This window comes from Phocoena sinus, chromosome 3, assembly GCF_008692025.1.
Source record: "Phocoena sinus isolate mPhoSin1 chromosome 3, mPhoSin1.pri, whole genome shotgun sequence".
NCBI lineage: Eukaryota > Metazoa > Chordata > Mammalia > Artiodactyla > Phocoenidae > Phocoena > Phocoena sinus.
Genome location: NC_045765.1, coordinates 113,599,531 through 113,617,718, shown reverse-complemented (window position 1 = coordinate 113,617,718; position 18,188 = coordinate 113,599,531). Strand labels below are relative to the sequence as shown.

Below are 18,188 nucleotides of genomic sequence, written 5' to 3'. Positions count from 1 at the left end.
TTGTAAAGAATAAGGAGGGTAACACGATAATTGGGACAAATCATCTGTTCTGAAAACCTTTTGTTTTCAGGACTCCTTACACTCTTAAATATTATTGAAGAACCCGGAGATCTTTCGTTTGTGTGGGTTACATCTGTTTATATTTACCATTTGAGAAATTAAATAAGAAAAACCTAAGTATTGGGAAGCTTACAAGCTCATAGTAGAGGATATGTTTCCAATATTTTAATTTATTTTAAAGATTAGAGTTTGTAATTGGCAACAAATACTTTGTTCTTTTCTTTAAAGTGACTGGAATGTGAAGTAATAATGTCCAATACCCAAATCCGAATAACCATACTTTGTCGGTGTTTTTTCAAGACAATGTGGAATCCCTTGAAAAAAGTGTGTAGTTCAGTTTGCAACTTACTCACACAAGCTGTTTTCCTCGAGCCAACTGTTGTACTTTGGTATATAACAGAAGTGCTTTATGAATAGTTTCCATTTTATAACATAGAATATTAAAAGGAAGCATACTCCAGGCTTCAGAACTAACAATTTTTTAGTGCTTTTTCAAGGACATTCTTAAGTGAAAGTGGCTTTTTTTTTCTTTTCTAAACTGTGAGTGCATGGCAATGAATTATACAACTGCTAGAATAGTTTGGTGCCACTGCGTTGATTGGTGCTAAGGTGACAGAAGTTTTACCCACATTGCTTTTGCACCATCACTGCAAATGTCAATACATTGAAAAAGGCAAATATCCTCTTAGGATTATTATGAAAATAGTTTTGACCTTGTAGATTCCCTTGAAAGGATTTGGGAATCTCCAAGAGCTGGCAGACTATACTCTGAGGACCACTGATTTAAGAAATGCTATCTTTCGAAAAGAGACGTATTGAATACCTGTCACTGCCAGGCACTTCTGTGTGCATGGGACATGTCGGTGGACAAAACAAGGAGCTCTGCCTTCATGGAGGTTATATTCTAGCAGGGGTGGTGACCGACAATAAGACAATAAATATAATTCACAGGTATATTAGGAGACACATCAGGAGGTGATAAGCGCTATGGAAAAATAAAAAGTAGAGCAAGATAAGGGTGACTGGGAGTGCTGGTAAGTGACAAGGAGCAGGTTAAAATTTTAGGCGTCACGGAAAAGAGGATATGTGAGCAGAGTCTTATAGGAGGTGAGGGAGTTAGCCATGTGGCTACCTGGTGGCGCAGCGCTTCAGTCAAGGGAACAGCTGTATAATGACTAAGTGGGAGTATGCCTGGCATGGTGCAAAAAGCACAAGGATGCTGTGAGGAGGGAGTGGAGGGATTGCATGTTAAAGGTCTAAGATACGTGGTCAGAAAAGGAAAGGAGGGTGCAGATTTTGTAGAAACAGAAGCTACTGGAGGGTTTTTAGCAGAAGAGTGACCTAATCTCTCTTACGCTTTCCCTGATGGTCCAGTGGCTAAGACTCTGCTCTCCCAATGCAGGGGGCCTGGGTTCGATACCTGGTCAGGGAACTGGATCCCACATGCCACAACTAAGAGTTCACATGCTACAACTAAAGATCCCACATGCCACAACTAAGACCCAGTGCAGCCAAATAAATAAATAAATATTAAAAAAAATAAAAGGTTACTTTTGTTGCCATATTGAGGATAGACTGTACAGGACAAGGTAAGAAAACAGAGATTAATTAAGAGACATATGTAGTAATCCAGATGAGATAATAGTGGGTCGGGCCAGAGTTGTAGATGTGGAACTGGTGAGAATGGAGAATCAGTAGAACTTCCTAATGGTTTTGATGTGGCTGTAAGAGATATAGAGAAGTGAGAGGTAACTTCAAAATTTTTGGCCCGAGTAACTGAAAAGAGAGTGTATCTCTTATACAAAAATTAACTCAAAATTTATTGTAGGTCTAAGTATAAAATTATAAAACTTTTAGAGGAAAAGACAGAAGAAAGTCTTCTGGGTAGGCAAACAGTTCTTAAACATAACAAAAAGCATGACCCATAAAAGAAAAAAATCAATATATTGGACTTCATCAAAATTAAAAATATTTGCTGTTTGAAAGATACCATTAAGAGAATGAAAATAAAGTCATAGCATGGAAAAAATTACTTTAAATCACATACCTCACAAAAGATTTCTATCCAGAATATGTTTTTAAAAATCTTTAAACTCAACAGGAAGAAAACAATCCAATTTGAAAATGAGAAAGGAATTTGAACAAATACTTTGACAAAGGATGGCAAATAAGCACATGAAAAGATGCTTAACATCTTTAGCCATTAGGGAAATGCAGATTAAAGCCACTAAGAGAGGATGGAAGGAAGAAAAATTCCAGTAGCAAGTACAAAGAGAGTAGGTCTGGGTGAGCACAGGCCAGTGGCTCTTACACATAAGCAAATTTGCTGGCTATTCCTGGTGAAGGTCTTCCTGTGTTTCAATCAGAAATAATGAAAAAAGAAGTAGGCATAACCCAAAGAACTTAACCTTTCCAATATTTTGAAATACAATTACACACACACTCACACACATATATACAATTTTGCATTTTGTATTTGAGTGTGTGTGTGTGTGTGTGTGTATACACATACATACATACATAAAGCTTCTACTACAAAGGGCAGAACATTGGGGCAATAAAAAATATAAATGTAAAGAACAGGTTTTTGACATGTACCTCTGCTTTTGATACAACATAGTTGGGGAGAACAGAGATAAATGATTGATTTTTCCAGAATGTATTTAAACAACAGAATGTTTTGATTTCGTCGAAGAAAAACCTGCCCTGTGTTCTACCTGTTCTTTGAAGAATGCCTAAGGCAGGGCAGCCAGTTCTTGGGTAACTGAACAGCAGTGCAGTCTTCTTTCTCAAGATCACAGGTTGCCGTTTATTTTTTAAGCTGCAGTTTTGTGTTATTTTTTTCCTCTCCATCTGACTCATTCTGAGTCATGGGGAGCATTCTCTCATTGTGATGGGGTGCCCTGCAGAAGAGAGCTGCCTTGCTTGTTCTGCACCATTAAATGTTTGCTTGAGTCTTCCTATCAGAAATAGTATGGAGAGTCACAACACAGGGGAAAAAAATGGGAGTGTGAGGATTCTGCCTGGGAAGACTCGGATTAGTAGAAATGGGATTAATGAAGAGAGTTTTCTGTTGTTTTCCAAGGAAGAAAATAATGAACTAATGTGCTTGATGGGCAGCTAAATCTCTGTGTGTGTCATGATTTTCAAGCAACTAAATAGCCCTTAACAATGGCATTCTCTCCTGATGAAAGATTCCATTCAAGCATGCCAGGTTCCCAGGCAGGGGGGATGGGTTGAGGGAGGGATCACCTTAGTGGCAGAACAGCATTACCAAATGTCAGATCTCCTAGGTCATTAGCCTTGCCCATATACATTTACTTGTAATCCGTCAGTGGGGAATTGAAGGATGTCGTCCCAGTCACACTGAAAAGACATGATTTTCCAGGATATGGGAGGCTTCTGTTCATTAAGCTGAAGCTGAGCATAACTTGAAGAATTTAATCTGAAAAAAATGGCCCTGAACTCAGTGGGAGTTACTTCCAAGGATATAGGACAAGGGCACTATACCTTAAGGATATTAAAAGCTGGAATAGAATGAAGTGTGGTACATTTCTCTCCTTTCCTCCTTTCTGTGCTTAAAACCATTATGTCAAATGTAAGTATGATGCATTTAGAAGATGGAGACAGTGAATCAAAAATCACTCTTTGACCTCTCTTTTGCCTCAAAACATTAAAATCCAATTGATTTGCTATAACAGGAATAATTCCATTCACAATAGACAAGAACAATAACACCAGTAAAATGATAGAAAAATGCAATTTGTTGCATTAGTGGCAAGCAATTGGAACAAAATGTATTAATTTAGAAACCATTCTGTGTGTAATTATGTGTGTGTTGTGTATTAAGAAAAAATACACAAAGTGGTAGGATGTGAGGGATAAAATATCTTTTCATTGACATGATCCTTTTACTTGAGAATCCATTCTATAGTTGTAAGTTATAAAAAAGCATATTTGCCCCCGAAACTGTGTAGCTTACAGTAAGATCCATTTTCAGCACTTCTGAATTCAGCTCACGTAGCCTTCTTGTAGGCTGTAAGGAGGTTCAAGCTGTTCTAAAACAGTCATCACGATCCATTACACTTTGTTCCCTGTAGCTTTTGTTCCCAGTTGCATGTGATACTGTTGATCATGAAAGAAAATTTACATGCTGACTTTACATATGGAAGGATTATAGTTTCGCTTGTTCAAAGCATTCTTGAATATACCTTCTAGAATCTAGTATGAAAATCCAGGGCAAAGGTAACATTTCAAAAAAGGATATATCAAATTAATATTCCCTTTTTGTTAAAAGAATTATCTTAGGAGAAATGTACTTTTTGAGATTGTGAGTTTGTTTAAATGTGGGAAACAGAAGCCAGTAGTTTAAGCCTGAAAGGTTTACTGCAAATACCTGTATCACTGAAGCAAAAGCATTTTGCCTCAGTACACATTGAAGAAAATTTATCTTTAATTGGAGATTGTATTGATTTTTAATTAATAATAAAAGGCATCATATCTAATATTTTAGACTATGTTTGGAATATGTGTTCTCTTTTTGGATGTTGCAGATTATAGAGAAAGATCTTCTTTGAGAGGTAACACATATTTGAAGAGAAGACACATATTTTTATACTAGTTTATCCCTTCAAACGCTTCGGAAAACTGAATATTTTCTCCCAGGAACCTACTCCTGCTGCTTAGGATCATTATTGCTTGATGTCTTCCAGTCATTCAAGCTTCTTTGAGATATTTCATACTTTCTTTCTCTATATAATCAGTTGCCAGGTCCTACCAAGTCTTTTCTTTCTTTCTTTCTTTCTTTTTTTAAATTGAAGTATAGTTGATTTACAATGTTGTGTTAGTTTCAGGTGTACAGCAAAGTTATTCAGTTTTATACACACACACACACACACACACACACACACACACACACACTCTTTTTCAGATTCTTTTCCATTATAGTTTATTACAAGATATTGAATATATTTCCAAAGTCTTCTCTTTTAAAACTACTCTCCTCCATAGAATCACAGATTTTTATGTCCTAGAAGGAAGCTCCTATAGTCCAGTTTTTTCAGAACTTCTAGAGTAACAGAACCCTTTCTCTGAATGATACCTAGATGCCCCCAAATTACTACTATTACTACTACTACTACTATTACTGCTGCTGCTGTTGCTGAGTCTGATTTGGTTGAAGCAAGGGTAGACAGGAGGGTCACAGACTTCTATCTGTTTGGTCCATTTTTGTTGGCTTGTTGTCACCTTCAAAGATGCTTTGTTTAATCCCAAGGGATCCTAGGAGTGGAGGAAACCAAGGTCCAGAGATAAGTGTCTTGTCCAAGATCATTAAGCCAGTTAGTGCAGAGCTGGGACTAGAAGTCATGTTAAAGTTTAGTGCCCTTCAGGTCCATCACCTGTACCATCGCTATCACCACCTGAGACCTGGCTTATTGCAATCCATTCTTAGCTGTCTCTGATCTCCCCTCTCCTATGTCCTCATTTACAGAACATATGGTATTTTGTGTTCTTTGTGTCTCTCCTCTGTACAACAGGCTTCTATGGCTCTCCATTTCCTATAAAATCAAGCCCCAGTCTTTATGGGTTCATTTCAGGTTCTTCATAATCCAGACTTTTTCTTACATTGTTCTCCAAGCCAAAGCCACTGTGCCAGCCTGTTTGCTTTTTTCACTGATCCTTGAATCACCTCCAAGTCTTTCCTTATATTTTCCCCTCTACCTGGAAAGCTGACTCTCCATTGACCCTGTCCTTCAAGACTCAGATCAAGATCCTTGAAGCCTATTCTAACTTTGCAGGTTCACAGTTACCCCTTTTGTCTTTTTGAGGACCATATGCATTCTGTACCATTTTTTGGCTTTTAAATTTCACATGGGTAAGAATATGTATTGTCTCATCAGTGAAAACATAAGCTCTGCTAGGACATGGACCATGGCTTATTTTGTATGCAATACTGACATGGTGCTGTGTGAAAACCAGCTGTGTTTTGTGAGTGAGTTAAATTGGACTGAGGTGATGAAAAATTCTCCCTGCTCTTGATCACCATACAGGGATCCACTGCAGCATTTTTCATGTAGCAGATGATGGGTATTCCATCCATTTCATCTGTTTTCCTTTCCCACCATAAAAAATTAGATCTAAGATTTTCTATTTGATCTTTTCTGTAGCTATGCCATCAGCCTAATCATTAAAAAATTCGAATTGAATGTAAACATATGTCGATAATAATACTAATGTAAATGTTTTATTGTAAATACCTATTTCTGTAACTTTTCAATAAATGTCTTTATACTTGTGTAGTACAATAAATGTAACTGCTTTTCAAAAATTAATGAGTCATACCAAAAGCCATATTTGCTCCTAGAGGAGAGGCTGTCCACGCCTCTCTCATATCCAGATGGCAAACTCAGGCAGGACTCCACGTTTTATCTACCTATACATCTACAATTAAAATTCAGAAGGCAGGGTTATTTGAAATGAACAATGGAGTCAGAATTCTGGTTGGTTATTGGTTTAACAATGAGGAATAACTTTGCTAATTAGGTTATAGGATGAGTATTTTTGATACACCTTTGTTAATACCTTTTTAAAAAATATGCAAGCTGAAGATTTAACCCAATTTGTTGAAAACATGTTAACAATATTGAATATAATTAACAATATCTTGGTTTTCTCAACTTGTTCTGGGTATATTAGGCTACAGACGATGCCACTAAATGAAAGATTAAGAGGTATAGTTAATAATTATTTGAACAGTCTTGGAAAAGATTTTTGATATATTTCCTAGAAATTGAGAAATTGATGTCATTAATGATGGGTAACAAATCTCTTCACAATTCAGGATGATTTTCATTTCTTTGCTTTCAACAAAATTGAGGAATGTATAATTGAGTTGTCAGCTGGTGGATCACAAAAATAATATTTGAAGATGTGTCACTGTGTGGTTTGGGAATATAAAGTGGAAGAAGCTCAAAGAGATGAATGACATTTCTATAGCAAATTTTGCTCCAATTCCATCTATTTATATATGTTAACAAATATTCTCATAGCTCACAAAAAACACTTTAGAAATGATGCTGAACCCAGTCTCATTGTAGTTATAAGTAATATTCATCCACCAAAATATGAAATGAAATAAAAAATCCTCATCTACCCCATTAATGGAAGAATTTCCAAATTCTTTTTATGTTAAAAATTTATATTTATATTGCTTTTGTTAAACTATATATTAATAATAATTTTAATAATGACTCAATCCAGAAGGAAAAACTTTATCTGGAAAGATGAAACGGCATCAGTGAAAGATTTTCAAGAATAAAAATATTTCACGTGGAGATATTCTGTGGGGAAGCTGGAATGGAAACCCAAGTTCAAGGAGAAAAAAGAATGATATAAAATTTATAAGTGTTGAAGATCAGCTTGTTCACATAAATATATATATTTCAATGGATGGTATTGGTTATTAATAGCTTTGGTATTTATATATTTTTTGGATATATTAATTATTCCATTATTTTAAAATGTCAATTTTACAACATACCAAAAATCAAATCCTTTGCAACCATGTAAATTTAAAATGAAATAATTTAAATGTGAATTAATACTGTGTGAGTGGGTACATAGTTTTTCATAATTATTTTAGAGGGATACATAAGTAAATCTTAGAAACTCCTCTGGCCAAGAGGCACTGAATGTCATAGCCTCTGCCTGTCTCTCCAGTCTTATCAGATGCTTCCCTTTTATTTGCTCTCTACTTCCATGGCACATTGGTCCTTTTTTAGTTCTCTGAATTCTTCTAGTTGCTTCTTGCCTAAGGACTTTTCCTCCTTCCTTATCTGCTCAATGGCACCACTCTGCCCCCAAAGCTAACTTAACCACCCTAGTCAGATGATGTCCACTCATCCTTCTGAACAAAACTTCAGTGTTAGGTCTTAGGGGAGCCTTCTCTAGGCCATTTACCAAAGGTAGGTTTCTCTAGACTCCTCCCTAACCCTGTAACACCTTGATCTTTTCCTGCATATCTCTTAGCCCAATTAGGACTTAAAAAGTTGATCATATATATATATATATTTTACTATGAGTTCCATAAGGGCAGGTACCAACTCTGTCTTGCTCACTGCTGTATCCCCAAGAGAATCCAGCACAGAGATGGTATTAAAGATGGTGAAAAGAAATTATTCATGGCCTTTATTAAAGATGGTAAGGCAGACTTTATTCAGTTCCACTGTGATGAGTATAGGGACCACTTTGATAGAATTTTGCAGTGGAGAGAGAGATTGGGTTCAACTCCAAACACAGCATGGGCAAGTGGGAATTTAGGATGGAGGTCAGTGGGTGAAAAATTACTAAGGAAAATATCAGGAATAAGATAGAATTCTGGCTAAATCTATATAACAGGAGTCTTATTGAAAATAGGCCAGGGTGATCAGATATCACCTGGCAGTTGGTAGAGGATAAGGAACCTGATCAGATATCTTGCTAAAATGACTTAGCAGAGTTCTTGTTAAAACTGGATTTTATAAGGAGTACACAGATGGGCCTAGGAGAAGGGTTCAGGAGCCTGACTAAAGTTTGGTCAAGCAAAGAATCTTTGTCAATGAGTGCATAGAAGTGACTCAATATTTGTTGAATGGATCAATGAACAATACAGCTTATTCCTTTTCTTTTAATTAAAAAAATTTTATTGAAGTATAGCTGATTTACAATGTTGTGTTAGTTTCAGGTGTACAGCAAAGTGAATCTGTTACACAAATACATATATCCATTCTTTTTTAGATTCTTTTCCCATATAGGCCATTACAGAGTATTGAGTAGAGTTCCCTGTGCTATACAGTAGGTCCTTATTATCTATTTTATATATAGTAGTGTGTATGAGTACAGATTATTCTTAATATCCGTGTATGGTCACAGATACTTGTAGAGTATTATTATTCATTTAAGGAAGAAGGACTTTATTCATGAAAGATCTCAAGAAAACTTTATAAATAGTTACATGGATCCAATAAGATTATGTACCAAAAAAAGGCTTTGAAGGAGTTAAAATAATTATTCAGATGTTGGTTATTTCATGTAAACTCTCTGCATCACTTTGAATTCTCTGAGAAGCAGTCACCGAGATTGATTCAGATTGTGGGAGATTTTTTGAGGAAAATGTATGTGAAAGATAAAGGAGAGAGAGTGGGAGTAGGTGGGGAGAGCTTCAGACTGTAATGTGGTTAAGACATTTTTGAAGGAGAGGAATTTGACAGGAAGAGTTTCAGACTGCCGTACAGTTCTAAGAATGTGTCAGCCAGATCAATGAAGAGTTCTTTAGCCTAAGTCACCTGTCAGAGGAGTTTCACATCCTACACAATGGACCTGCACTAGTACCCCTTCCATGCAGAGCCAAGACTTGGGGAAGTCTCGGGGAAGGAAAGCATGGCCTTCGTGTGGACATGGTGGTGGATCTCAAGATCCATTCTGCTCCTGCCAGCAGGAGAGCTGAGTGGTGCATTCACATGGCATTCACACCCAGAAATCTAGAAGTGTATCGTCTGTCCAACCATTTTCTAATTTATCTATACACAGTGCTTGGGGGCAGAGCTTATATCTTCTGATTTTTACTTTGCAATTAATGAGGTATATTTTCCTCTATGAATTTGACTGAGTTCATTCAATAATGCCACCAAGCTTCCTGGCCTAACTTCTGTTTGCCATCAGCTTATTGAATATTGCAGACAATATGGATCTCACTTCTTCATGACCACCAGTCCATTTACCACTTGGAACTGACAGGTTGGTTCTTGGTTATTCCAGTGCTGGGTTAAAGAACAATAAAAAACAAATGAAGAATAAAGATAGGACTTTAGCAAACAGTCCTCGTTGTTGTTAAAGTTCTCTGGCATAACCACTTCCAAAATATTGCAACAAATAGGAATTCAAAGGGACAAAAATTCAGAAATATTTAATCATAAAAGCACCTCCAATTCCAATGGCTGATCACCATCACCTGTCAGTGAGTTCTACTTTAGAGAAGTGCAAAGACCCGGGGATGATATCTTAGCACTTGTAACGGCTGTAGAAGACCAGTTCCTGTCTTCTCCTTGGGGTTTCATCTGTCCTCAGCAGTTATAACTGAACCATTATTTCAGTTTGCCTCTACAGGAATTTTGTTAATGGCTCTGCTACTATCCCTGTAAAGTCACCCTTGGAGGAACAGTTTCTAGTATGGTTACCATGGTGACGCCACATGGATCAGTTTGCACTCTCTCTCTTAGATGACCCAGACTTCACAGACCTTGATTTTAGGCTAGCCCTGTACTCTCTTTAAGAGATTTGTAAATATGAGTCAATCACACAGACCACTAATACTCATTAAACAGAGGTTTAATATTAAAATAGTATTGAGGGGTAAAAAACTTTCAGATTTGCTCCCTCTCTTATTATCTGTCATTCCCTCCCCAGGGTAGCCTGGTTTTGTGTGTCTGTATAATTGCATGATGGTTTTGCCGGGTGTTCCTTTATTTTCTTCTTCTCTCCTGATTCTTTACACTAGACTACTTGGAGGCCTTTTTGAAGTAGAGTATAGATTAGGAAATGCAAAGAATATACATTTTGTTTCATGTATAGTGACCACCTGTTTTCATTATCAAAGTAATATAAGAGTCTCTGGTCAAGATAGGATCAGAAACCTCTCTAGATCTCTCTTTGTCTCATGGATTGCCATGGTGATAGGAGGGAGGTAGAACTGGGAAAGGACTGAAACTTATTGTAATATTTGAAGCTTCTAAAATCCATGTGAACGTTTATTTCTGACTTGGACATTGACTGACCCCTATTATAATAGTGAAGGATACCATCTGTTTAAAAAAGTCTGTTAGCATCCTCCCAGGACTTCAGAGATTGTGGCTGTTGGAGAATAGTTTCTTGAATTTATAATACTGTTTAGTTTTACCCATATAACATTTGGCATGAAGAAGGAAAACTATAATATCCTGTGGTTGTTTGAAGGTGTTTAATGGTATTAGGCAAGAATTGTAATGGAGAAGCTCAAATGGAGGGTCCCTTTTCAACTACCATTTCAGCAAGAATGCTGATACCAGCAGAAAGAACATGCCCTCCAGTGAGAGAGAGAGAGAGAGAGGGAAACAGACAGAGAGAGAGACAGCGGGCTCTAACCATCATAGCCATGACAGTACTGCAGAGCTGAGTAGACGGAAGAAAGCCTTTCACGCTGATTGATGGTGTTGATTTAATCCTCACCCACTATGCATGAACAAGTCCATGGAGCAAGACTGAGAGCTATCTGTGAACAGACACAAGGGGCTCTGAGGAAAGGAGATAGCACAGCACTGTAGAGAAAGAGGGAAGAGGGACAGGAATGACTGGGCTCAAGGTAGGGCATCCAGACAACAGCATCCAGTTACTGTCTCCTAATCACTCTGGTTGAGACAGTTTCCTGAACTGTGTTCTACAGGACACCAGTTCTGCGAGATGTTTAGATAAGACACACCAAAAAGAGGATTCCATGGTCAAATAAATTAGGAAATACTACCTAGCATATCCTCCCTGGTGGAGATGTGTAATACATATGAATTAAAGCAAACAGTCTAACTTTATTCAAACCCAGTGTATCTCAAACGTTTTTGAATATAAAACCTTATTTTTATTTACTCATTTAGATATTTATTATTAATACCTAACGAAAAGTGTGTCCTGTTGAATACAGTATGGAAAAGCCATGGTAATGGTTACTAGTAATGAAATGTAGCGCAGTGAGAACTGGATATCAGAACCCAATAAATGGCCTTTCAAGTTCTTGTATATGTACCCAATCCTAGTTATGCATCAGGATCATCTGGTGGGGTTTGTAAAAAATGTCCATTTCAGATCTCATCCCTAATCTAAGAAATCTGAATCCATAGGATAGGGCCTTAGGATCTGTACTTTAAAAATGTTTCCCTCGTGATTCTTATAAGCCATCCCAGTACTGTTCTATGGACCAGCATTTACAAACCATTAAATTACAGACTTTGGGCTCAGTTGTTCCAATAAAGGTTTTGTTGGCTCTGTGAAAATCAAGTTAAATATTCATGTAGGTAGTGTCATATAGTATATACCTAAACTGAATATAGCCCACCTATAGATTAGAGCCAAAATTTGGTGTCCAAAGTAGGCAAAACCCAGTAATTATTCTTCTTCCAGAATTCTGCTTTAACAAAGTTAATTTTTCTGCATGTGTTACCTTTTATTTTTAACTAAAATGTTATTTAAGGAATTGAATGAAGGGTAGATGAAGACAGGATAGCATACAGAATAATTTTATAAATCCTTAGTTCAGTATGGAAGGAGTCCATCTAGGGAAGTACAGACTAAACTGCCCTTTTAGTATTTTGGTAGAAACAACACTTATTGTACATGGAGTGACATTTCAGTGCAGAGAAAGCTGGCAAACTTTATTGGGGGATCTACTCCAACAATCTTCTCCTGAGCATCTTCCTCACACACCTGCACCATTCTTATAGCTTAGCTTGACTGTTTACCTGAAGGTGATAAAGCATGAGTGGTGATGGTTCTGATAAGGTAACTGTCTGTAGATTCCTTAAACTCAGCTAAGAAATTATGGTTCTATGGTCAGAGACAACTGTGTCTAATAATGGTGATGTTGTCCATAATTAGAGCAGTGATGGTTACAGTAAAGTCGGTAGGATTGGAACTTTAAGAAAACCTCTAAAAATCTAGATTGTTTCTGCAAAATAAACTCATTTCGTCATTGAGATTTCTTAGTCTAGCTCAACGGAGGAGAATGTACATTTGATAGGCTATTCAAAATAATTTCACATGTGATTTTTTCCTGGTGACCTTTTACATGTGAGAATTAATTCCAAGGCAACAAGGCTAGATCTCATCTAACCCAAAGACTGTTAGATGAGAATTTTGCCTCTGAAGCAGAAATTGTCAGGCAGGAAAGGAATGTGATACTTTAAGGCAGTGCTTCTGAAACTTTAACGTACATATGAATCACCTGGGATCTTGTTAAAATGCAGATTCTGGTTGAGAAGGGCAGGGATGAGGCCTGAGATTTCTTGCTTTTGTTGCAAGCTCCTGAGTGATGCTGATATGTAATGGACCACCCTGAAGTTCTAAGGTATTTGGAAAGCTTTCCTCTTGGGGCATATCTGGAAACGTAAGGAGAATAGTGTATTTATTATGCTTTACCCAGAAGCATACTGAACATAGTATTTGGAAATGCAGCTGAATAGTTACACACTATTTAAAAATAAGTTTCCTTTATGTTTCTTGCCTTTGCAACACTTAGGGCTGCCAGCTGAACAAAGCTGGTGCAGTGTGAGTGGCTGCCAGTGGACAGTGACAAAAACAAGACTTACTGAAACAAACAAGGGTTTCTTATAAATAATTTGGAAACGATTTTGGAATCCATTTCTTGGCAATGGAAATAGTGCATTTCAGATGCTGTTAAGTGATTGATTTATATGTGGGAAGGCCTCAGTTGGTAGTTATGGAAATACTTAATGATGCTATGCCACCGTCCATGAAGTTGAGAGGATATCCTATAGAAAATGAAAATCCCAGAGGAAGGAAGCACATGCTGTCTCTGCACAGTCACGATCATCTAATACAAGGTTTGTGCTGGAGAACGGTGGTGATGCAACCAGTTACAACTGAAATGGGCCCTCAAGGATAGATTAGAGACAAAACAGGAATCCACAAAACAGATCCAGTATATGTTTGGACAAGCATCCAACCAGTCAACCTTTCTGTGTTTTTTCAGTCATAAGACTTCCTCTTTTTCTTTTTTTTCTTTTTTTTCGGTATGTGGGCCTCTCACTGTTGTGGCCTCTCCCGTTGCAGATGGAGCACAGGCTCCAGACGCGCAGGCTCAGCGGCCATGGCTCACGGGCCCAGCCGCTCCGCAGCATGTGGGATCTTCCCGGACCGGGGCACGAACCCATGTCCCCTGCATCGGCAGGCGGACTCTCAACCACTGCGCCACCAGGGAAGCCCCGACTTACTCTTTTTCTGTGCTTCACTTGTCAAGTACATTTTGCCTTCACATGGTACATGTGATAGTCCAAAACTCAATCATATTCTTCCCAGCTGTAAACTGACTGCAGAGATGACTAAAAATGCCATGGAATTGAACTTAAAATAGTAATTTTGTTCTTTTTGTTCGGTGCCACATTAGGAGGCAGAAAGATTTTGAGGGCTATCAGATTGGTAATACTTGGTATGAACTGGTGATAATATATTGATAATAATTTATCATGTGTAGAGACAGGGTGGATACAGGAATTATATTTGTATTGAGTTATTTTACTGAGTTAGTTTTGTTGTTATTGATTATACAAAAGAAATTAGTGCTATGCCATACACATTCCGCATTTTTTTCAGTTTGGTAAGGAAGGAGATTAGATATCAGTAGGCACTGAGCAGTGTATGCCACTTTCCTGTTCTCAGACATTTTTGCAATGATAGGACCAGAAATATCTTGCTTTCCTCTTGTTCAGTATAATATCAGTGTACATTCACACTCTTCAATTCACATCACCATACATTTTAGTAGGGACCAATTTATATGCAAGTATGTGAGCTGAAGCATATGACTGCTCCCAATAAGAATTATAGTACCTATTGTCTTTTGGTGTGAGCGGTCATTGGGGAACACTAAACTTTTCTTTCTTTTTCACATTTTACGCAGTGATATTTGTGGCATGTGTCTGTTATTCTATTTAATGCACAGGAGTTGGAGGTTGTCAACTTGATAGAAATGAGAATGGGGCAAAGGAAATGGGAAAAATAAGGGAAATTTATCAAGGATACACATCAGCATTTAAATGTTAAATAGCACTGGTTAGCAACTGGCTGCCCAATGCTTTGACCATAAGATAGGTTGAAAAAGAAAATGAATGTATAAATGATGTTAAAATAGAAATGAACTTCACTTTCCTAGAGAGAGTCTTCACAGAAACTTTTGGAGGAGAGGGGAAGCCAAAGCTGTTGGAGAGGATGCCGGGGTATTCTAGAAAAGGGGAAGCAGGGTGCCTTTTCAGGAAAGTTGAGCTAAAAATAGAGCCCTGGTATCCAACAGTGGCCTGGGCGCTTCAAACTCTGGAGTCCGTGCCATTGTTGTTTTTTTTAGAAAAAACTTATTTTGAGTTAATTTTAGACTTACAGATGAGTTGCAAAATAGTACAGAGAGTTCGCATATACTTTTTAAAAAAATATTTATTTATTTATTTTTGACTGCATTGGGTCTTCGTTGCTGTGCGCGGGCTTTCTCTAGTTGCGGCGAGCGGGGGCTACTCTTCATTGCGGTGCGCGGGCTTCTCATTGTGGTGGCCTCTCTTGTTGTGGAGCACAGGCTCTAGGTGCACGGGCTTCAGTAGTTGTGGCACGTCGGCTCAGTAGTTGTGGCTTGCAGCTCTAGAGCACATGCTCAGTAGTTGTGGTGCAGGGGCTTAGTTGCTCCATGGCATGTGGGATCTTCCCGGACCAGGGATTGAACCCGTGACCCCTGCATTGGGAGGCGGATTCTTAAACACTGCACCATCAGGGAAGCCTGAGAGTTCGCATAAACTTTTCACTTTGCCTCCCCTTATGTTAAAATCTTTTTTTAAAAATTAATTTTTATTGGAGTATAGTTGCTTTGCAATATTGTGTTAGCTTCTACTGCACAGCAAAATGAATCAGCCATACATGGACATATATCCCCTTCATTTAGGACACTACAGTGCATTAAGTAGAGTTCCCTGTGCTATACAGTATGTTCCCATTAGTTGTCTATTTTATACATAGTATCAATAGTGTATATGTGTCAATCCCAATCTCCCAGTTCCTCCCACCCCACAACTTTCCCCTTGGTATCCATACATTTGTTCTCTACCTCTGTGTCTCTATTTCTGCTTGGCAAATAAGGTCATCTATACCATTTTTCTAGATTCCACATATATGCATTAATATACAATATTTGTTTTTCTCTTTCTGACTTACTCTCTGTATGACACTCTCTAGGTCCATCCAACGTCTCTACAAATGACCCAATTTCTTTCCTTTTTATGGCTGAGTAATATTCCATTGTATATATATACCACATCTTCTTTATCCATTCCTCTGGTGATGTACATTTAGGTTGCTTCCATGTCCTGGCTATTGTAAATAGTGCTGCTGTGAATATTGGGGTGCATGTGTCTTTTTGAATTATGGTTTTCTCTGGGTATATGCCCAATAGTGGGATTGCTGGGTCATATGGTAATTCTATTTTTAGTTTTTTAAGGAACTTCCATACTGTTTTCCACAGTGGCTGTATAACATCTTATATAACGAAATAATTATAACAACTTGCTGAGGGAATTCCCTGGTGGTCCAGTGGTTAGGACTCTGCACTCTCACTGCCGAGGGCCCAGGTTCAATCCCTGGTCAGGGAACTAAGATCCCACAACCTGTGTGGTGTGGCCAAAAAAAAAACTTGCTGAATTTCCAGATACACTAATCAGACCTATCAGTACTGAAGAGAAGTAGCAAGCCTTGGAAGTAGGGAAGGTATAATTAAGTAAAGTATCTAGAAAAAGATATTTTTTTATTCCCAATCCATCAAATCTATTAAAAAAAATAGAGTCAAGATTAACATTACTGGGCTTCCCTGGTGGCGCAGTGGTTGAGAGTCTGCCTGCTGATGCAGGGGACATGGGTTCGTGCCCTGGTCCGGGAAGATCCCACATGCCGCGGAGCGGCTGGGCCCGTGAGCCATGGCCGCTGAGCCTGCGCGTCCAGAGCCTGAGCTCCGTAACGGGAGGCCCGCGTACCGTGCAAAAAAAAAAAAAAGATTAACATTACTGATGGTTAGTTTTTAATGTGAGCAACTATCGTTTTGAAAATGAGGCATATTTTGTCCTGATTCTTGCATTGCTACTCACTCTGAAAATAACAGACACTCTGCTTCTGAATTTTAGCTCATAAAATAACTCTGGGTGTAGATTCAGTTCAGAAAATACTTTGGGGTTCCAGTTAAACAGTTTTATAAAATACAACAGCCCATCCCTCTTCCTGGGGGTATATCTAGGGTAGGACATATACCTATATACTACATTTTTACCAGTTGTTGGTGCAATAAAAATCAAGTATTTTAAAGAAGGATTAGACCAATATAGAGTTGTCTATTATTTTAGAAAACTACTTTAATGCTGTAGTTTGGTACTTATATTCCAAATATTCCTGGTCCTTGTGTCTGGAATATTCTTACAAGACACTCTCCTGCCCCCATCATTAGAACTATCACCAGACCCCAGCCTCTCCCATCTCTCCCTCCTTCCCCTCCCATGCTCACAAAGACATATATTTTCTCTCTAACACTCTAGGGCAGTTAATTTCTAGATCTTTTGGGTCTCAGATGAAATGTTACTCCCTCACCAAACCCTGTTGTATTCAATCACCAGCATCTAGCACAATGCCTGAGATATAGTGGACATATAATTAATTTATATTATTCCTATTTTTCGGATGAGTAATGCTGCAATTAACATCATTGTGCACGTATTCCATCCATATTTCAGGTTATTTCCTCAGGAAACTAATTGAGTTTAAAGGTATGAATATTTTCAAGACTAAATATATATACTGTGAAATTGCTTTCTAGTAATTGTTCCAACTTCTACTCATACCATTAGTGTGGTCTTCCTGTGAGGAAACAATTAAATCTGGGGGCACTGTTTTCAGGCTTCCTAAATTCTACAACTTTATTTTGAATTGATTGAAAATGGATTTGCATTCTCTTTTTATTTTCCTCTGTTGTTTGCTTATTAAAAAAAAAATCTCATTTCAGTGAGCACTTTACTGACACACAAGTATATTCTCTTACAGTTTTCTTATTCAGTATCACGTGATATCTATTCTGAAAGGCAATTTTTTTTTTTGCCAAAACCACAAATTTTTAATGCCTCAAATTGAGCTGTCATCTAGTTCACCAAACCAACAAAAGGGTGATAATACATTTTATATAAATAATTTGGGAGGATTCCTCCTGTCAAAACAAAAAGCACCTCTAAAAATAAACCAATATTAACAGTAGCAATTCAGAAAAAATACTCTAGCAAGTCCACAAATGCTATTTCACATTTATCTTATGCTTTATG

At 37.7% G+C, this 18,188-nt stretch overlaps 1 non-coding gene across 1 annotated transcript; it reads left to right on the top strand.

The window, feature by feature from the left end:
* The first annotated feature begins 16,411 nt into the window (after nt 1-16,411).
* On the top strand, nt 16,412-16,484 carry TRNAE-CUC. Its single transcript has one exon. It is a non-coding gene; the product is annotated as a tRNA-Glu (tRNA).
* The last annotated feature ends 1,704 nt before the right edge of the window (nt 16,485-18,188 follow it).